At 49.8% G+C, this 21,557-nt stretch overlaps 1 protein-coding gene across 3 annotated transcripts in view; it reads left to right on the plus strand.

Moving 5' to 3' along the window:
- Positions 1–21,557, plus strand: part of PHF24 (PHD finger protein 24) — a 146,817-nt gene that overhangs the window by 23,790 nt on the left and 101,470 nt on the right. The window contains exon 1 of one of the 3 annotated variants that reach the window (XM_083155429.1): positions 10,087–10,106. The exons of 1 other annotated variant lie outside the window; for it this stretch is intronic. The gene's annotated coding sequence lies outside the window, so the exon portion shown is untranslated. Of the gene's footprint in view, positions 1–10,086; positions 10,107–21,557 lie in introns of those variants that run through there. One more of the 3 variants, XM_083155427.1, reaches the window with a different exon arrangement.

Genomic DNA, 21,557 nt, shown 5'->3' on the forward strand with positions numbered 1-21,557 from the left:
GAAGTGCACTCGGTAATGGCTCTCGTTATCTGGTGCGTCTGTGCTGCCAGGAGATATACAGTTATATACTCTGCCTTCATCACTAACATATTACCAGCACGCAGCTGTCATCCAGCACCGCCGGCCCTGTGGGGGGTGGAAGCATCTGACTGCTGTGTGCATGGAAATCCCTGCAAAATGCTATTTATAGAGCTGGTGGAAGATGCGCACAGTTGTGGTACAGCGATGCTGTGATTCCGATGTTATACCTTACTCATCGTACTGGGGAGCATTGCGTCATATCAGGTCTCCCAGGATCAGCCTAGCACCGAGACGTGCACCATTGGGGTAACAAGCAAGGAGGATGAGGCACTATGTAGTTGCTGATGGAGGCTGAGGCACTAGCTGGTGGCTGATGGAGAGGATGATATAAGTTAGGAGGCTGAGGCACTATCTGGTGGCTGATGGAGGCTGAGGCACTAGCTGGTGGCTGATGGAGAGGATGATATAAGTTAGGAGGCTGAGGCACTATCTGGTGGCTGATGGAGGCTGAGGCACTATCTGGTGGCTGATGGAGGTGATGATATAAGTTAGGAGGCTGAGGCAATAGCTGGTGGCTGATGGAGGCTGAGGCACTATCTGGTGGCTGATGGAGGCTGAGGCACTAGCTGGTGGCTGATGGAGGTGATGATATAAGTTAGGAGGCTGAGGCAATAGCTGGTGGCTGATGGAGAGGATGATATAAGTTAGGAGGCTGAGGCACTATCTGGTGGCTGATGGAGGCTGAGGCACTAGCTGGTGGCTGATGGAGAGGATGATATAAGTTAGGAGGCTGAGGCACTATCTGGTGGCTGATGGAGGCTGAGGCACTATCTGGTGGCTGATGGAGGTGATGATATAAGTTAGGAGGCTGAGGCAATAGCTGGTGGCTGATGGAGGCTGAGGCACTATCTGGTGGCTGATGGAGGCTGAGGCACTAGCTGGTGGCTGATGGAGGTGATGATATAAGTTAGGAGGCTGAGGCACTATCTGGCGGCTGATGGAGAGGATGATGTAAGTTAGGAGGCTGAGGCACTATCTGGCGGCTGATGGAGAGGATGATATAAGTTAGGAGGCTGAGGCACTATCTGGTGGCTGATGGAGAGGATGATATAAGTTAGGAGGCTGAGGCACTATCTGGTGGCTGATGGAGGTGATGATATAAGTTAGGAGGCTGAGGCACTAGCTGGTGGCTGATGGAGGTGATGATAAGTTAGGAGGCTGAGGCACTATCTGGTGGCTGATGGAGGTGATGATATGTTAGGAGGCTGAGGCACTAGCTGGTGGCTGATGGAGAGGATGATATAAGTTAGGAGGCTGAGGCACTATCTGGTGGCTGATGGAGGTGATGATATAAGTTAGGAGGCTGAGGCACTATCTGGCGGCTGATGGAGGGGATGGTATAAGATAGGAGGATGAGGCACTATCTGGCGGCTGATAGAGGGGATGGTATAAGATAGGAGGATGAGGCACTATCTGGCGGCTGATAGAGGGGATGATATAAGTTAGGAGGCTGAGGCACTATCTGGCGGCTGATGGAGGGGATGGTATAAGATAGGAGGATGAGGCACTATCTGGTGACTGAGGGAGAGGATGATATAAGTTAGGAGGCTGAGGCACTATCTGGTGGCTGATGAAGGGAGGATGATATAAGTTAGGAGGCTGAGGCACTATCTGGCGGCTGATGAAGGGAGGATGATATAAGTTAGGAGGCTGAGGCACTATCTGGTGGCTGATGGAGGCTAAGCCACTATCTGGCGGTTGATGGAGGGGATGATATAAGTTAGGAGGCTGAGGCACTATCTGGCGGTTGATAGAGGGGATGATATAAGTTAGGAGGCTGAGGCACTATCTGGTGGCTGATGGAGGCTGAGGTGCTATCTGGGGGCTGATGGAGAAGGGATGATATAAGTTAGGAGGCTGAGGCACTATCTGGTGGCTGATGGAGGGAGGATGATATAAGTTTGGAGGCTGAGGCACTATCTGGTGGCTGATGGAGGGAGGATGATATAAGTTTGGAGGCTGAGGCTCTAGCTTGTGGCTGATGGAGAGGATGATATAAGTTAGGAGGCTGAGGCACTATCTGGCGGCTGATGGAGGCTGAGGCACTAGCTGGCGGCTGATGGAGGCTGAGGCACTAGCTGGCGGCTGATGGAGAGGATGATATAAGTTAGGAGGCTGAGGCACTATCTGGCGGCTGATGGAGGCTGAGGTACTATCTGGTGGCTGATGGAGGCTGAGGCACTAGCTGGCGGCTGATGGAAGGGATGATATAAGTTAGGAGGCTGAGGCACTATCTGGTGGCTGATGGAGGCTGAGGCACTAGCTGGCGGCTGATGGAAGGGATGATATAAGTTAGGAGGCTGAGGCACTATCTGGTGGCTGATGGAGGATGAGGCACTATCTGGCGGCTGATAGAGGGGATGATATAAGTTAGGAGGCTGAGGCACTATCTGGCGGCTGATGGAGGGGATGGTATAAGATAGGAGGATGAGGCACTATCTGGTGACTGAGGGAGAGGATGATATAAGTTAGGAGGCTGAGGCACTATCTGGCGGCTGATGAAGGGAGGATGATATAAGTTAGGAGGCTGAGGCACTATCTGGTGGCTGATGGAGGCTAAGCCACTATCTGGCGGTTGATGGAGGGGATGATATAAGTTAGGAGGCTGAGGCACTATCTGGCGGTTGATAGAGGGGATGATATAAGTTAGGAGGCTGAGGCACTATCTGGTGGATGATGGAGGTGATGATATAAGTTAGGAGGCTGAGGCACTATCTGGTGGCTGATGGAGGCTGAGGTGCTATCTGGGGGCTGATGGAGAAGGGATGATATAAGTTAGGAGGCTGAGGTACTATCTGGTGGCTGATGGAGGCTGAGGCACTAGCTGGCGGCTGATGGAAGGGATGATATAAGTTAGGAGGCTGAGGCACTGGCGGCTGATGGAGGGGATGATATAAGTTAGGAGGCTGAGGCACTATCTGGCGGTTGATAGAGGGGATGATATAAGTTAGGAGGCTGAGGCACTATCTGGTGGATGATGGAGGTGATGATATAAGTTAGGAGGCTGAGGCACTATCTGGTGGCTGATGGAGGCTGAGGTGCTATCTGGGGGCTGATGGAGAAGGGATGATATAAGTTAGGAGGCTGAGGTACTATCTGGTGGCTGATGGAGGCTGAGGCACTAGCTGGCGGCTGATGGAAGGGATGATATAAGTTAGGAGGCTGAGGCACTATCTGGTGGCTGATGGAGGCTGAGGCACTAGCTGGCGGCTGATGGAAGGGATGATATAAGTCAGGAGGCTGAGGCACTATCTGGTGGCTGATGAAGAGGGGATGATATAAGTTAGGAGGCTGAGGTACTATCTGGCGGCTGATGGAGGTGATGATATAAGTTAGGAGGCTGAGGCACTATCTGGTGGCTGATGGAGGCTGAGGCAATAGCTGGTGGCTGATGGAGAGGATGATATAAGTTAGGAGGCTGAGGCACTATCTGGTGGCTGATGGAAAGGATGGTATAAGTTAGGAGGCTGAGGCACTATCTGGCGGCTGATGGATGGGATGATATAAGTTAGGAGGCTGAGGCACTATCTGGCGGCTGATGGATGGGATGATATAAGTTAGGAGGCTGAGGCACTATCTGGCGGCTGATGGATGGGATGATATAAGTTAGGAGGCTGAGGCACTATCTGGCGGCTGATAGAGGGGATGATATAAGTTAGGAGGCTGAGGCACTATCTGGTGGATGATGGAGAGGATGATATAAGTTAGGAGGCTGAGGCACTATCTGGTGGCTGATGGAGGCTGAGGCACTATCTGGCGGCTGATGGAGGGAGGATGATATAAGTTTGGAGGCTGAGGCACTATCTGGTGGCTGATGGAGGGAGGATGATATAAGTTTGGAGGCTGAGGCTCTAGCTTGTGGCTGATGGAGAGGATGATATAAGTTAGGAGGCTGAGGCACTATCTGGCGGCTGATGGAGGCTGAGGCACTAGCTGGCGGCTGATGGAGGCTGAGGCACTAGCTGGCGGCTGATGGAGAGGATGATATAAGTTAGGAGGCTGAGGCACTATCTGGCGGCTGATGGAGGCTGAGGTACTATCTGGTGGCTGATGGAGGCTGAGGCACTAGCTGGCGGCTGATGGAAGGGATGATATAAGTTAGGAGGCTGAGGCACTATCTGGTGGCTGATGGAGGCTGAGGCACTAGCTGGCGGCTGATGGAAGGGATGATATAAGTTAGGAGGCTGAGGCACTATCTGGTGGCTGATGGAGGATGAGGCACTATCTGGCGGCTGATGGAGGGGATGGTATAAGATAGGAGGATGAGGCACTATCTGGTGACTGAGGGAGAGGATGATATAAGTTAGGAGGCTGAGGCACTATCTGGCGGCTGATGAAGGGAGGATGATATAAGTTAGGAGGCTGAGGCACTATCTGGTGGCTGATGGAGGCTAAGCCACTATCTGGCGGTTGATGGAGGGGATGATATAAGTTAGGAGGCTGAGGCACTATCTGGCGGTTGATAGAGGGGATGATATAAGTTAGGAGGCTGAGGCACTATCTGGTGGATGATGGAGGTGATGATATAAGTTAGGAGGCTGAGGCACTATCTGGTGGCTGATGGAGGCTGAGGTGCTATCTGGGGGCTGATGGAGAAGGGATGATATAAGTTAGGAGGCTGAGGTACTATCTGGTGGCTGATGGAGGCTGAGGCACTAGCTGGCGGCTGATGGAAGGGATGATATAAGTTAGGAGGCTGAGGCACTGGCGGCTGATGGAGGGGATGATATAAGTTAGGAGGCTGAGGCACTATCTGGCGGTTGATAGAGGGGATGATATAAGTTAGGAGGCTGAGGCACTATCTGGCGGCTGATGGATGGGATGATATAAGTTAGGAGGCTGAGGCACTATCTGGCGGCTGATGGATGGGATGATATAAGTTAGGAGGCTGAGGCACTATCTGGCGGCTGATAGAGGGGATGATATAAGTTAGGAGGCTGAGGCACTATCTGGTGGATGATGGAGAGGATGATATAAGTTAGGAGGCTGAGGCACTATCTGGTGGCTGATGGAGGGAGGATGATATAAGTTTGGAGGCTGAGGCTCTAGCTTGTGGCTGATGGAGAGGATGATATAAGTTAGGAGGCTGAGGCACTATCTGGCGGCTGATGGAGGCTGAGGCACTAGCTGGCGGCTGATGGAGGCTGAGGCACTAGCTGGCGGCTGATGGAGAGGATGATATAAGTTAGGAGGCTGAGGCACTATCTGGCGGCTGATGGAGGCTGAGGTACTATCTGGTGGCTGATGGAGGCTGAGGCACTAGCTGGCGGCTGATGGAAGGGATGATATAAGTTAGGAGGCTGAGGCACTATCTGGTGGCTGATGGAGGCTGAGGCACTAGCTGGCGGCTGATGGAAGGGATGATATAAGTTAGGAGGCTGAGGCACTATCTGGTGGCTGATGGAGGATGAGGCACTATCTGGCGGCTGATAGAGGGGATGATATAAGTTAGGAGGCTGAGGCACTATCTGGCGGCTGATGGAGGGGATGGTATAAGATAGGAGGATGAGGCACTATCTGGTGACTGAGGGAGAGGATGATATAAGTTAGGAGGCTGAGGCACTATCTGGCGGCTGATGAAGGGAGGATGATATAAGTTAGGAGGCTGAGGCACTATCTGGTGGCTGATGGAGGCTAAGCCACTATCTGGCGGTTGATGGAGGGGATGATATAAGTTAGGAGGCTGAGGCACTATCTGGCGGTTGATAGAGGGGATGATATAAGTTAGGAGGCTGAGGCACTATCTGGTGGATGATGGAGGTGATGATATAAGTTAGGAGGCTGAGGCACTATCTGGTGGCTGATGGAGGCTGAGGTGCTATCTGGGGGCTGATGGAGAAGGGATGATATAAGTTAGGAGGCTGAGGTACTATCTGGTGGCTGATGGAGGCTGAGGCACTAGCTGGCGGCTGATGGAAGGGATGATATAAGTTAGGAGGCTGAGGCACTGGCGGCTGATGGAGGGGATGATATAAGTTAGGAGGCTGAGGCACTATCTGGTGGCTGATGGATGGGATGATATAAGTTAGGAGGCTGAGGCACTATCTGGCGGTTGATAGAGGGGATGATATAAGTTAGGAGGCTGAGGCACTATCTGGTGGATGATGGAGGTGATGATATAAGTTAGGAGGCTGAGGCACTATCTGGTGGCTGATGGAGGCTGAGGTGCTATCTGGGGGCTGATGGAGAAGGGATGATATAAGTTAGGAGGCTGAGGTACTATCTGGTGGCTGATGGAGGCTGAGGCACTAGCTGGCGGCTGATGGAAGGGATGATATAAGTTAGGAGGCTGAGGCACTATCTGGTGGCTGATGGAGGCTGAGGCACTAGCTGGCGGCTGATGGAAGGGATGATATAAGTCAGGAGGCTGAGGCACTATCTGGTGGCTGATGAAGAGGGGATGATATAAGTTAGGAGGCTGAGGTACTATCTGGCGGCTGATGGAGGTGATGATATAAGTTAGGAGGCTGAGGCAATAGCTGGTGGCTGATGGAGAGGATGATATAAGTTAGGAGGCTGAGGCACTATCTGGCGGCTGATGGAGAGGATGATATAAGTTAGGAGGCTGAGGCACTATCTGGCGGCTGATGGATGGGATGATATAAGTTAGGAGGCTGAGGCACTATCTGGCGGCTGATGGATGGGATGATATAAGTTAGGAGGCTGAGGCACTATCTGGCGGCTGATGGATGGGATGATATAAGTTAGGAGGCTGAGGCACTATCTGGCGGCTGATAGAGGGGATGATATAAGTTAGGAGGCTGAGGCACTATCTGGTGGATGATGGAGAGGATGATATAAGTTAGGAGGCTGAGGCACTATCTGGTGGCTGATGGAGGCTGAGGCACTATCTGGCGGCTGATGGAGGGAGGATGATATAAGTTTGGAGGCTGAGGCACTATCTGGTGGCTGATGGAGGGAGGATGATATAAGTTTGGAGGCTGAGGCACTATCTGGCGGCTGATGGAGGCTGAGGCACTAGCTGGCGGCTGATGGAGGCTGAGGCACTAGCTGGCGGCTGATGGAGAGGATGATATAAGTTAGGAGGCTGAGGCACTATCTGGCGGCTGATGGAGGCTGAGGTACTATCTGGTGGCTGATGGAGGCTGAGGCACTAGCTGGCGGCTGATGGAAGGGATGATATAAGTTAGGAGGCTGAGGCACTATCTGGTGGCTGATGGAGGCTGAGGCACTAGCTGGCGGCTGATGGAAGGGATGATATAAGTTAGGAGGCTGAGGCACTATCTGGTGGCTGATGAAGAGGGGATGATATAAGTTAGGAGGCTGAGGCAATAGCTGGTGGCTGATGGAGAGGATGATATAAGTTAGGAGGCTGAGGCACTATCTGGTGGCTGATGGAAAGGATGGTATAAGATAGGAGGATGAGGCACTATCTGGCGGCTGATGGATGGGATGATATAAGTTAGGAGGCTGAGGCACTATCTGGCGGTTGATGGAGGGGATGATATAAGTTAGGAGGCTGAGGCACTATCTGGCGGCTGATGGATGGGATGATATAAGTTAGGAGGCTGAGGCACTATCTGGCGGCTGATAGAGGGGATGATATAAGTTAGGAGGCTGAGGCACTATCTGGTGGATGATGGATGGGATGATATAAGTTAGGAGGCTGAGGCACTATCTGGTGGCTGATGGAGGCTGAGGTGCTATCTGGGGGCTGATGGAAGGGATGATATAAGTTAGGAGGCTGAGGCGCTATCTGGTGGCTGATGAAGAGGGGATGATATAAGTTAGGAGGCTGAGGCACTATCTGGGGGCTGATGGAGGCTGAGGCACTAGCTGGCGGCTGATGGAAAGGATGATATAAGTTAGGAGGCTGAGGCACTATCTGATGGCTGATGGAGGCTGAGGCACTATCTGGTGGCTGATGGAGGCTGAGGCACTATCTGGTGGCTGATGGAGGCTGAGGCACTATCTGATGGCTGATGGAGGCTGAGGCACTATCTGGCGGCTGATGGAGGCTGAGGCACTATCTGGCGGCTGATGGAGGCTGAGGCACTATCTGGCGGCTGATGGAGGCTGAGGCACTATCTGGCGGCTGATGGAGGCTGAGGCATCACTGTAATAGTAACTATACACTAGTGGGATCACGGTTGGACTCAGATAATTGGGAGCATTATGTTGCGATGACAGAGATATGAGAGACGCTGGATTACTGGTCACACAAGGCCGGGAATATGTAAATCACATGTGCAGGTTACATGTTACACCAGGTAGAACAGAGTCGTGTAATATATCAGGGTTGCCGACCCTCCCGGAATTCCCGGGAGTCTCCCGAAAATCGGGTCCCCCTCCCGGCCCCCCGGAAGGGTGGGCAACCCTCCCGGAATCTGGTGGACCCCCGTGAACCCACCGAATTACGGCATGTAAATGCCGCAATCCGCGGGTCTCAGAGGAGGGGGCGGAGCTAAAATGACAATTGCGTCATTTTAGCCCCGCCCCCTCCATGGATATCAGTCATTTCTACTATTTCCCGTAGTGGGGGCGGGGCTTAATGACGTCACCGTCAAGCCCCCCCCCCCCCCGATCGGGTAAGGAAAGTTTCCTCTCCGGGCTTCTCCCGGAGAGGAGCATTAAAAAGTCGGCAACCCTGTAATATATATATTAGAGATGAGCGGGTCCGGATCACCGAGATCCGACAGATCCGAATATCGGGATCCGGGTCAGGATCCGAGGCGGCTCGGGAGTTCCCGCCTCAATTCCGGACCGAAAACAAGGCGAAACGTCATCATCGCGCTGTTGGATCTCGCGGGAGCGGGATCTTATAAAAGACGCACGCGCGCCCCGCCATCTTCACTCCAATCTTGGAGAGCGAAGAGGGTGGTTGGGAAGCTCCGTGTGCCCTGTGCTGTGCTCCGTGCCATGCTGTGCTGTGCTCCGTGACCTGCCCTGTGCCCTCACTGCCCTGTGCTCCGTGCACTGTGTTGTAGACTTGTATTGAGCATACCTCCCAACTGTCACGCTTACCGCGGGAACGTCCCGATATTCGGGGACGTTCCCGCGTCCCGCCCGGGGCCGCCATTGTCCCACGGTGGGGGGGACAGTTGGGAGCCCCCCCAGCTTGCCGAGAATAGACGCTGTGCGCATGCGCACAGCGTCTATTCAGCGCCGACGAGCGGAGAAAACGGGGGCGTGGGCGGAGTTCGAGTCACCCCCGTGAGGCCACGCCACCTTTTCTCGAGGCCGCGCCCCCTTTTCGTGAGCGCGCGCTGCTTCGCCGCGCGAAAGTCCCGACCTCCCAACTTCAAAAGTTGGGAGGTATGATTGAGTGAGAGTCAGTGACTGTTTATAGGCCTGAGCCCTGTAGTGTGATTTAACTAACTAGGTGCTACAGTGCTCACACGCAGGGGCTGCAGTGTCCACTGTCCAGGGGCTGTCCTGTGGCCCGTGCCCTGTTGTGATTTATTTAGCCCTGAGCCCCAGGGGCGGGCTGGGCTGGGGGTCAGGGTGCCATGTGGCCCCCGGGCCGCTGAATCGTTTTGCGTGCGGGCCGCCATTGTTCTGAGGCTGCTCCATACCTCCCGACTGTCACGCTTTCCGCGGGAACGTCCCGATATTCGGGGACGTTCCCGCGTCCCGCCCGGGGCCGCCATTGTCCCGCGGTGGGGGGGACAGTTGGGAGCCCCCCCAGCTTGCCGAGAATAGACGCTGTGCGCATGCGCACAGCGTCTATTCAGCGCCGACGAGCGGCGAAAACGGGGCGTGGCCGAAGTTCGCGTCACCCCGTGAGGCCACGCCTCCTTTTCGGGAGCGAGCGCGGCTTTGCCGCGCGAACGTCCCGACCTCCCAACTTCAAAAGTTGGGAGGTATGCTGCTGCTGCAGCCAGACTGACCAGTTTCCGAGTGGTCTCCATAAACATGGCCGCCGGCCTCCTGCACTGAGGACATGTCTAGTGCAGGAGGCCACTACAGAGACTCTGTATGTTCCACCTACTTCCTGCCTGTGCGTTACACTTTCTTCCCTATGCTGCAGCCTGCCTCTGCCTCACTGTCTGTCTGGCATCAAGGTAAGAGGGAGAGGGACTGTACAGGCGGAGCAGCCTGTAAGGTTCAGTTATTATACAGGGGGAGCAGCCTGTGGGGGTCCAGTTATTATTTTAAGGGGGAGCAGCATGTGGGGGTCCCATTATTAATATACAGGGGGAGCAGCCTGTGGGGGGTCCCATTATTATTATTATACAAGGGGAGCAGCCTGTGGGGGTCCTGTTATTATTATTAATAATATAATACAGGGGGAGCAGCCTGTGGGGTCATGTTATACAGGGGAGCAGCCTGTTGTGTCCTGTTATTATACAGGGGGAGCAGCCTGTGGGGGTCCTGTTATTATTACACAGGGGGAGCAGCCTGTGGGGGTCCCTTTATATACAGGGGGAGCAGCCTGTGGGGGTTCCGTTATTATTGTTGTTATTATTATTATTATTATTATTATAATAATAATAATAATAATAATAATAATACAGGGGGAGCAGCCTGTGGGGTCATGTTATACAGGGGGAGCAGCCTGTTGTGTCCTGTTATTATACAGGGGGAGCAGCCTGTGGGGGTCCCGTTATTATACAGGGGGAGCAGCCTGTGGGGGTCCCGTTATTATTATACAAGGGGAGCAGCCTGTGGGGTCCTGTTATTATACAAGGGGAGCAGCCTGTCGGGGTCCCACGTTATTATACAGGGGGAGCAGCCTGTGGGGTCCTGTTATTATACAGCGGGAGCAGCCTGTGGCGTCCTGTTATTATACAGGGGTAGAAGCCTGTGGGGTCCTGTTATGATTATAAGACAGGGGGAGCAGCCTGTTGTGTCCTATTATACAGGGGGAGCAGCCTGTTGTGTACTTTTATTATACAGGAGTAGCAACCTGTGGGGGTCCCATTATTATACAGGAGGAGCAGCCTGTGGGGGTACTATTATTATACTGTGTTGTCCTGTTATTATTATAAGACGGGGGGAGTAGCCTGTGGTGTCCTGATATTATACAGGGGGAGCAGCCTCTGTTGTCCTGTTATTATTATAAGACGGGGAGTAGCCTGTGGTGTCCTGATATTATACAGGGGAGCAGCCTGTGGTGTCCTATTATTGTTTTTTAATTTTTTTATTAATACATATTTTTAAACCGCAAAACCTAAATTTAACGATGCGCTGTTACTTATGGGCCAGTGCTCTGGACTGGCCCCCCAGGCTAAAAGTTGCCAGCCAGCCCCTGCTGAGCCCTGTGTTGTGTGATTTAACTAACTCAGTGCTGCAGTGCTCACACGCAGGGGCTGCAGTGCTGCTGAGTAGTACACTGTGTACAGGGGCTGCAGTAATACAAGGGGCTGTGTCCAGTGTGACGGCCTATATCCATTGTCCAGTGTCACGAGTCACGACTCACGACATATATCCTGTGTCCAGTGTGAGGACATATATCCTGTGTCCAGTGTGACGACATATATCCTATGTCCAGTGTGACGACATATATCCTGTGTCCAGTGTGACGACATATATCCTGTGTCCAGTGTGACGACATATATCCTGTGTCCAGTGTGACGACATATATCCTGTGTCCAGTGTGACGACATATATCCAGTGTCCAGTGTGACGACATATATCCAGTGTCCAGTGTGACATCTAACCATTGTGTGACGGCATATATACAGTGTCCAGCGTGACATATATCCATTGTCCAGTGTGACGACATATATCCTGTATCCAGCGTGACATATATCCATTGTCCAGTGTGACGACATATATCCAGTGTCCAGTGTGACGACATATATCCAGTGTCCAGTGTGACTGCATATATATCTAGTGTCCAGTGTGACGGACTATATCCAGTGTCCAGTGTGACGGCATATATCCAGTGTAACGGGCTGTGTCCAGGGGCAGTGTCCAGTGACCAGGGGCAGTGTCCAGTGTCACAGGCTGTGTCCAGTGTAAAAAATAAGAAAAATAAATAAAAGTATTAAAATAAAAACAAATTTTTGGAGGATGATGGAGGAGGAAATAGTGGGAGATCAGCAACCTGATAGAAGTACTGAAGCTGCTACCACCTGTCAGATTCATGATGGCAAGGCCGATGGTCAAAGGCCTAGAGGCCATGTAAAAGCAAAGCAGAAATCTCATTTTACAATGGTCCATAAAAAAAAAATTAAGTCGTGTGCGGAGAAAAATAAAATTGCCAATATGCCGTTCACCACACGCAGTGGGAAGGAAAGGCTACGGCCTTGGCCTTTGTTTCTGACTGATGGTACAGCGTCTCAGAAGAATGATGGTAGCCCTTCTGCTACTACAAAAAAAAGAATGAAAGTTTTTAAGACAAAGGCGAGTTCACAAATGTCACAAATCCCTGAGGAGAGTCTAAGTGTGTCCATGGATGCCATATGTGAGCCGGACCTTTCAAATACTGTTTGTGAAGAGGAGGTTCATTCCACCATTTGCATGCCCTCTGCAAGTGTGTGCAAGAGCATCCCCAGTCAAGAATTTGACCCGGTTATTGAGGATGCTTCTGAGGAATTGGATGAGGATGTGGATTCTGTTGGTGAAGCTGGCACACAGAGGGATGCGGATGATGACGATGTTGAGGATGATGTTGTTTGTTTTAAGGCACCGACGGAGACAGTTGTTGTCCGGTGTATGGAAAAGCCCATTGTCATGCCAGGGCAAAAGACCACAAAATCCACCTCGTATGTATGGAATTATTTCTACCCAAATCCGGACAACAACTGTCAAGCCGTGTGTAGCGTTTGCAAAGCTATTGTAAGTAGAGGTAAGGACGTGCAGCACCTTGGGACCTCCTCACTGTTACGGCATTTGCAGCGCATCCATCAGAAGTTTTTAACAAAAGAAACTGTGAACAATCATGTAGCAGCCCGCCCAGCGTCACCGTCCTGCTCCCCTTTCTCTGTTAAATCCAAGGTCCTGCAATCTCCTCAAACAACTGCATCATCCCCATCCTCAGAGATTATGGGATTGGGAAGTAGTCCTGCACCCAATGTCATGATCCTGACTGAATCCTCTCCTATCCTGGATTCCTCAGAAGCATCCTTAAGAGCTACACCTGTTGCTTCTGCTGCTGCTGGTGCTGCTGCTGCTGCTTCAAGGAAAGGGACCAGGAATGCTAGTCCTGATCACTTAGCCAAGCAACTGACTGTAAGTCAATCCTTTGCAAGGGGGATGAAGTATGCCAGCAGTCACCCCGTTGCACAGCGTATTACTGACGCCATAACAACTATGTTGGTAATAGACGTGCGTCCAGTATCCGCAATTAATTCTGTGGGTTTTACCCAGTTGCTAGAGATCCTGTGTCCCCGTTACCAAATTCCATCTAAGTTCCACTTCTCCAGGAAGGCAATACCCAGACTGTACACGGACGTTGTTACTGTCCTTAAAAATGCCTCTGTACCCACTGTCCACTTAGCCACGGATATGTGGACGAGCGGAACAGGGCAAACAAAAGACTACATGTCTGTGACTGGTCACTGGGTGGATGTATTGCCTTTAGCAGCAGCACCAACAGCAGCAGCAACAACATCATCTCCCATTACTATTCAGAGGCAAGCTACACTGTGTATCACCGGTTTCAGTAAAAGGCACAAAGCGGAAAACCTCCTAGAAAAACTACGGGAAGTCATTGCGCAATGGCTTACCCCACTTGGACTCTCCTCGGGATTTGTGGTATCCGACAATGCCACCAATATTGTGAGTGCATTACATGTGGGCAAATTCCAACATGTCCCATGTTTTGCTCACACAGTAAATTTGGTGGTGCACCATTTCTTGAAAAAGGACAGGGGTGTTCAAGAGATGTTGTCAGTTGTTCGGAAAATTTGTGGACATTTTCGCCACTCTGCACGCACGAGATTGCAAGACTTGCAAGAAAAGCTAAATTTGCCCTGCCATCAGCTGAAGCAAGAGGTAGTCACGATGTGGAATTCCACCCTCTATATGCTTCAGCGGATGGAGGAGCAGCAAAAGGCCATCCAAACCTACACCTCCACCTATGGCATAGGGAGAGGAACGGGAATGCACCTGAGATAAGCTCAGTGGAGAATAATTTCCGTGGTGTGCAAGATCCTGCAGCCCTTTGAGGCTGCTACACGCGAAGTTAGTTCTGACACTGCCAACTTGAGCCAGGTCATTCCCTTGATAGGCCTTTTGCAAAACCAGTTGGCGAAATTGAAGGAGGAGTTGAAGCACAGTGAATCTGCTAAATATGTAGGACTAGTGGATCACGCTATTAGTTCACTTAGCAAGGATCCAAGGGTCGTCGATCTCTTACAATTAGATCATTATATTTTGGCGACAATACTGGATCCTAGGTTTAAGTCTTACATTGTGTCTTTGTTACCAATGGGAACAAATCTGCAGAGGTGCAAAGACCTCTTGCTCCAAAATTTGTCAGCTGAAGCGGAAAGTGGCAGGCACACAACTTCTCCTTCAATTTCTACCACTGGGGTTGCGAGGAAAAAGCTAAATTTTCCTAGGAGACCCACTGCTATTCAGTCTGGAAATATATTTGACATCTGGTCCGGACTGAAGGAGCTTCCTAGCATAATGGACATGTCGACTGCTACTGACTATGATGCTATCACAATTGAAAGAATGGTGGATGACTACTTTGCCGATAGCATCGATATAGGTATGTCAGATTGTCTATTCCATTATTGGCAAGAAAAAAAGGCAATGTGGCGTCCTTTGCACAAACTGGCTTTGTTTTACTTAAGTTGTCCACCCTCCAGTGTCTATTCTGAGAGAGTCTTCAGCGCAGCTGGGAACCTTGTTAGCGATCGGCGTAGGAGGTTACTTCCACAAAACGTGGAGAAGATGATGTTCATAAAAATGAATTTCAAATTCCACGAACTGGACCTCCTTCACCAGCACTTACGTCCTCCTAATACACACAGTCCTCCTGTATTGGTTGATTCCAGCGACGACGAATTAATGGTGTGTGAAGAAGAGGATGAGGCTGAGGAATCTGATGCTGAGGATGACATCTTGTAAAGCCAGTTTGTGCAATGCCCATTGCCATTTATTTTTTGTGGGGGCCCAAACAAACCAATCATTTCAGCCACAGTTGACAGTCCCTGCCGCTGAAGTCCCTGTCGCTGAAATGATTGTTTTTTAAACTGTGCATGTCCTGTATACAACATAAGGGTGGGTGGGAGGGCCCAAGGACAATGTCATCTTGCACCTCTTTCTGCGTTGTTTTGTTGGCTGTTGTAGCGTCCTAATTTTTTTACCTCTTTGATGGATGAATGGTGGGGAGATGGGTGATTTCTCTCTCCACATCATCTATTATGGATGAAAATATGTCCTCATGGATATCCATGGTCTCATCCATTTCCTATCGTACTTCTTTTTTGGATAGGATGTCCCGGATGGATGGCTGGGTGGCAGGGCCCCAGCAATTCTTTTACTTGCACCTCTTTCTGCGTCATTTGTTGGCTCTTTGTAGCGTCCTAAATTTATAAATCTTTGATGGATGAATGGTGGGGAGATGGGTGATTTCTCTCTCCACATCATCCATTATGGATGAAAATATGTCCTTATGGACATCCATGGTCTCATCCATTCCTATTGTACTTCTTTTTTTGGATGGGATGTCCCGGATGGATGGCTGGGTGGGAGAGCCCCAGAAAATCTTTTTCTTGCTCTTTTTTCGTCTTTTTTTGGCTCTTTGGAGAAATAAATATTTTTTTGGGATATGATGGATGAATGGTGGGGAGAGGAAGTCCAAACAGCTGGGGATGGTCATCCAATTAGACCGAGTGTGCGGCTTCGGGAGGTCTCTGCACAGATTGGCGGCTGCGCAGGAAACTCATACAGGGAAAATTGGGCCAACTACAGTAAATTAAAACAATTTTGTGAGCTGTGAAGTGATCAAAATTTACAAGAAATGAGTGGAAACTAATGTTATTGAGCTTAATAACACTTTAGGGGCAAAAACAGGCCCAAATTCTGTTTTAATTTTAGCAATATTTAGCATTTTTCCAAAAAAATCCAGATCCCAAACCAAAACCCACAAGGGTGGTTTTGCCAAAACCAATCCAGATCCAAAACACGAAGAGAGATCCAGATCCAAAACCCGAAAAAGTGCCCGCCGCTCACCTCTAAATATATATATATATATATATATATATATATATATATATATATATATACACACACACACACACACACATACATACATACATACATACATACAGAGCAGGGAGACCGGCACTCAGGTCTGCAGGTGGAGCCCAGATGACTTGCTCAGGTGCCCTCTTTACAAGAGGGTGTGAATCCTCAAGGAATATAGCGTGGGGAATAAGCGGCACTCAGAGGCTGTGCAAACGGTGAAACCAAGTGGAATATTTATTCCATGTGCAGAGACCATACGTTTCGGAGCTCGCAGGCTCCGTCGTCACTCCACTGACAACGGAGCCTGCGAGCTCCGAAACGTATGGTCTCTGCACATGGAATAAATATTCCACTTGGTTTCACCGTTTGCACAGCCTCTGAGTGCCGCTTATTCCCCACGCTATATATATATATATATATATATATATATATATATATATATATATATATATATATATATATATATATATATATATATATATATATATATATTATGGGGGTGGGGTGTGTGTACGGCAGATATGGTGGTCTGGGGGGGGGTACAGGTGGCGTAGGCTATTTGGGGCATGACTTCTGCATGAATCCTGATTATGGGAATATACAGATACCCAGCTACATTGCTATATATATATATATATATATATATATATATATATATATATATATATATATATATATCTATCAAGTGGTATAACGGTGACCTGTAGAAATAGATTACAGACAAATGCTGCGCTTACTGCTGATTCCTCGCAGGGTAGACGACCTCGGACTCTATAATGCTTTCATCTGTTGGGATTTACAGCGCAGGAATGTGCGCTACACACTGCTCACACCTTTGTGTCATCTAACAAAGGAAGAACTGGCAGGGGAGAGCGTCACCTGGAGAGCAGCAATTCTTTTCAGTGCTGTGTTGTTTCAGTGCTGTGTTGTTTCAGTGTGTTGTATTGTTTCAGTGCTGTATTGTTTCAGTGTGTTGTATTGTTTCAGTGCTGTATTGTTTCAGTGTGTTGTATTGTTTAAGTGCTGTGTTTCAGTGTGTCGTATTGTTTCAGTGTGTCGTATTGTTTCAGTGTGTCGTATTGTTTCAGTGTGTCGTATTGTTTCAGTGCTGTATTGTTTCAGTGTTGTGTTGTTTCAGTGTTGTGTTGTTTCAGTGCTGTGTTGTTTCAGTGTGTTGTATTGTTTCAGTGTGTTGTATTGTTTCAGTGTGTTGTATTGTTTCAGTGTGTTGTATTGTTTCAGTGTGTTGTATTGTTTCAGTGTGTTGTATTGTTTCAGTGTTGTATTGTTTCAGTGCTGTGTTGTTTCAGTGCTGTGTTGTTTCAGTGCTGTATTGTTTCAGTGTTGTATTGTTTCAGTGCTGTATTGTTTCAGTGTGTCGTATTGTTTCAGTGTGTCGTATTGTTTCAGTGCTGTATTGTTTCAGTGCTGTATTGTTTCAGTGCTGTATTGTTTCAGTGTGTCGTATTGTTTCAGTGTGTCGTATTGTTTCAGTGTGTCGTATTGTTTCAGTGTGTCGTATTGTTTGTGTGCTGTATTGTTTCAGTGCTGTATTGTTTCAGTGCTGTATTGTTTCAGTGCTGTATTGTTTCAGTGCTGTATTGTTTCAGTGCTGTATTGTTTCAGTGTTGTGTTCCCCCCCCCCCCCAGTTTCTTCACTTGTTCACAATCATATTCTGCAATGTATCTATAGGATTGTGCGCAGTTGTTTACCATGGGATCCGTTTGTGTCTCACTTGTTCTATTTTTACAATTTAAAATTGACAATTAAAGTGACAACACCACAAAACCATTTAACATTTTTTTTTTTTTTCGCTGCCTTGCGACGCGTGCATGGGTTTAAGTGTGGGGGGGGGGACAGGATGGGGGGTAACGGAGTGTTAATGGTGAGATGGAACTAGTCAGCTCGGCCTTGGCTCTGGCACAGTAATTCTAGCAGAGCAGCGGTAGAGTTTGCATGGGGTACGGACATCCCTGTGTCACCTCATTCGCAGGTTAGCGACCATGAAATGATGGCGAAGGCACACGCATAAAACAGTGACTCCAAAGTCTCTTATATATGCGTGGATGCTCGTGAGGAAGTGGGCAGACAGCTGGCCCCCCGCACCCGCGTCATCACATCCGGTGATGTCAGCTGCCCTTCCCCCCCCGACACGTCATCACATCTAGTGCTCGTCCCCCGCACCCGCGTCACCGTGTTCTCATTGGAACGCCCATTAAACGCTGGTCTCTCCCATATGCAAATGACACAGCTTGCCACCCCACGCCCCTCACCACCCCCCACCTGCACACTTGGGTGTGTGCGCCCGGCAAACAACCTGTTCACCGTGGCCGCACCCAGCCTTTATATGCACAGTGTCTTATATAGCGCAGCAGATTCCGTTACAGCGTCTTATATAGCGCAGCAGATTCCGTTACAGTGTCTTATATAGCGCAGCAGATTCCGTTACAGCATCTTATATAGCGCAGCAGATTCCGTTACAGTGTCTTATATAGCGCAGCAGATTCCGTTACAGTGTCTTATATAGCGCAGCAGATTCCGTTACAGCATCTTATATAGCGCAGCAGATTCCGTTACAGTGTGTTATATAGCGCAGCAGATTCCGTTACAGTGTCTTATATAGCGCAGCAGATTCCGTTACAGTGTCTTATATAGCGCAGCAGATTCCGTTACAGCGTCTTATATAGCGCAGCAGATTCCGTTAGAGTGTCTTATATAGCGCAGCAGATATCGTTACAGCGTCTTATATAGTGCAGCAGATTCAGTTACAGTGTCTTATATAGCGCAGCAGATTCAGTTACAGTGTCTTATATAGCGCAGCAGATTCCGTTACAGCGTCTTATATAGCGCAGCAGATTCCGTTACAGCATCTTATATAGCGCAGCAGATTCCGTTAAGTGTGTTATATAGCGCAGCAGATTCCGTTACAGCATCTTATATAGCGCAGCAGATTCCGTTACAGTGTGTTATATAGCGCAGCAGATTCCGTTACAGTGTCTTATATAGCGCAGCAGATTCAGTTACAGTGTGTTATATAGCGCAGCAGATTCCGTTACAGTGTCTTATATAGCGCAGCAGATTCCGTTACAGCGTCTTATATAGCGCAGCAGATTCCGTTACAGTGTCTTATATAGCGCAGCAGATTCCGTTACAGTGTCTTATATAGCGCAGCAGATTCCGTTACAGCGTCTTATATAGCGCAGCAGATTCCGTTACAGTGTCTTATATAGCACAGCAGATTCCGTTACAGTGTCTTATATATCGCAGCAGGTTCCGTTACAGTGTCTTATATAGCGCAGCAGATTCCGTTACAGCGTCTTATATAGCGCAGCAGATTCCGTTACAGTGTCTTATATAGCGCAGCAGATTCCGTTACAGTGTCTAATATAGCGCAGCAGATTCCATTACAGCGTCTTATATAGCGCAGCTAAAACAAACTGGGTAACAGACAGACTTGGAGGTTGGAGCACCCTGCTGCAAGCTTACAATCTATAGGGACATAGGAGGGAAACACAAGGACAGGCACCAGTAATAGCATAGCAGTCCCACCAAGTGGCAGGTCCAGAGGGGAAGCGATGTAAGACAAAAGTGCCTCAGAGGGTTATGTGTGCGGTATATAAATATGATAGGCTTGCCTGGGCCCTTATTCTGGTTGGTGCGGCCAGAGCCGCACACGGGGCTCCGGCCGCACAAACCAATCCCCGCCCACCCTACGGATCGCCACGGCCGTCCGTACACGGACGGCTGGCGATCCGCATAAAAATGGTGGAGGCGTACGCCTCCACCATGGTGGGAGCTGCCCCCTGCATTCGATGGTCGTCGACCATCGAAGGCAGGTCCGCACGCCCCGGCAGCTCCCGCAAGCTGAGACCACACGGACAATCGTCCGTGTGGTAGCTTGTATGGGGGCTGAAAGCTGACATCCGGCGACGTCAGCTTTCCGCCCCCATGAGTTGCGTCATGCCCTCATTACCATGCGTACGCCCCGCGTTTGCATGGGAACGCCCATGAAACGCGGGGCGTATACATAGGGAAATGAGGGCATGAAGCCCCTCACTCCCCTATACGCCCCCTTTGCGGCGTAGTAACGTTATGTGCGGCGAATTCGCCTGCACATGCGCAGATTGACCTCTGCGCATGTGCAGACGGAAAACATCGGCGGTACGGCCGCACGCGGGCCGTACCGCTCGAAACAGAATAAGGGCCAGCCTGAAGAGGTGAGTTTTCAGGGAACGTTTGAGAGTTTGGAGACTAGTGGAGAGTCTTATTGTGCATGGAGGGCATTCCATAGGATGGGAGCAGCCCGATATAATAGTGAATGGGAGCTAGTGATCCGTGCAGAAGAGAGACGCAGATCTTGTGCAGAGCGGAGTGGTCGAGATGGGAGATATTTTGTGATAAGTGCAGAGATATATGCTGGTGCAGTATGGTTAATAGCTTTATATGCGATTAGAAGGGTTTTATGTTGAATAAGGTAAAACACAGGCAACCAATGGAATACCTCCCAACTTTTGATTCTCCCAAAGAGGGATAATGCGCGTGCCTTAGGCGCATGCTGAAAATTAGAGGGCGTGGCCTAGCAGGAAAGGGCGTGTACTCTCGATGCTGCCGCGAGGCCATGCCCAGTTTATACAGCTGTAGGGGCATACCCAGCAGCTCTGTCAGCTGCTTGCTGTGCCCCCAGCCTCTCTGGCTGCAGGAATGCTTGGAACACTGCCAGCCCTGGGAGGGACGTGGGAACGTCCCAATAAAATAGGACATTCTCGCGATTAGCGGGACATTTGGGAGGTATGCAATGGAGGGACTGGCAGAGCGGATCAGCAGACAATGAGCGTCTTGCTAGGAAGATCAGCCTCGCAGCAGCATTTAATATGGATTGCAGTGGCGAGAGTCTGTTCTTGGGAAGACCAGTTAGGAGACTATTACAATAATCAATGCGGGATATAATGAGCGCATGGATAAGAGATTTGGTAGTGTCTTGTGTGAGATACGGTCGTATTTTGGATATGCTTTTTAGATGCATGTAACATGATTTGGTGACAGATTAAATGTGGGGAACAAAGGACAGTTCAGAGTCGAGGATGACTCCTAGGCAACGAGCTTGTGGGGTAAGGAAGATTGTCGTGTTGCTGAGTTTCTTTGCCTGGTTATAGGCTCCTGTCAGGGTAATATCCATCTCTAGTCTAGGGGAAACATTGCCCAGACTGTCACTATATCATCTTGTAATACTGAAACTAATAGTTACCTGGATGTCACATTATCAATGGCTATACCACACACAGCCTGGCAGCCATTGGTGATGTACCACACACAGCCTGGCAGCCATTGGCGATGTACCACACACAGCCTGGCAGCTATTGGT

Source organism: Crinia signifera, chromosome 1 (assembly GCF_055691185.1).
Source record: "Crinia signifera chromosome 1, ASM5569118v1, whole genome shotgun sequence".
NCBI classification, from domain to species: Eukaryota; Metazoa; Chordata; class Amphibia; order Anura; family Myobatrachidae; genus Crinia; species Crinia signifera.